The sequence below is a fragment of the Colobus angolensis genome, unplaced genomic scaffold (assembly GCF_000951035.1).
Source record: "Colobus angolensis palliatus isolate OR3802 unplaced genomic scaffold, Cang.pa_1.0 Scaffold167, whole genome shotgun sequence".
NCBI lineage: Eukaryota > Metazoa > Chordata > Mammalia > Primates > Cercopithecidae > Colobus > Colobus angolensis.
This window is the reverse complement of record NW_012114788.1, coordinates 1530958-1531878: the sequence shown is the minus strand read 5'-3', so window position 1 is coordinate 1531878 and position 921 is coordinate 1530958.

The following is a 921-nucleotide window of genomic DNA, read 5'->3' as shown; positions in this document are numbered from 1 at the left end:
TTTTTTTTTTTTTTTTTGAGATGGAGTTTTGCTCTTGTTGCCCAGGCTGGAGTGCAAGGCACGATCTTCGCTCACTGCAACCTCTGCCTCCCAGGTTCAAGCGATTCTCCTACCTCAGCCTCCCGAGTAGCTGGAATTACAGGAATGAGCCACCATGCCCAGCTAATTTTGTATTTTTAGTAGAGATGGGGTTTCTCCATGTTGGTAGGCTGGTCTTGAATTCCCAACCTCAGGTGATCTGCCCACCTTGGCCTCCCATAGTGCTGGGAGCCACCGTGCCTGGCGAAAATAATGAAAATCTTAAGAAAAAAATAAATAAAACCTGTTTTTTTATTTCTACAAGATTGGTTTGGTCCTTCTCTAAAGCTGACTTTTTTCAAAGTATCATATTATTTTCTTATGCTTTGGGTTCCTTCTTTTGTGTTTTTTATTCTTGAAAACAAAGTCTCTAATCTGTATCTGATCATTATCGCTGTTTGTGGGAGCCTGATCCTGCAGTTTGTTGTGTCTGCTGATTCTCCCTCCTGCAGGATTGTTTTCTCCTGTATTTGTAATTATGGATTACGAGCTTATCTTCAACAGGGTTTTATCTTTGTTATTCCTAGGAGATCTGGGTTGAGTTTGCTTCTGCAAACACATCTCAATATTATGTGTTCATGACTACATTTATGTTAGCTTACAGACTTTGGGGAATTTCTCCACTACAAAGATAATATGATTTAATTCCTGATATAGTTTGAATGTGTGTCTCTGCCCAAATCTCATGTTGAATTGTAATTCCCAGTATTGGAGGTGGCACCTGGAGGGGGGTGATTGGATCATGGGGGTTGATTTCCTATGGTTTAGTACCATCCCTTGCTGCTGTCCTCATTATAGCAAGTGACTTCTCACAAGACCTGGCTGTTTAAAAGTGTAGCACCA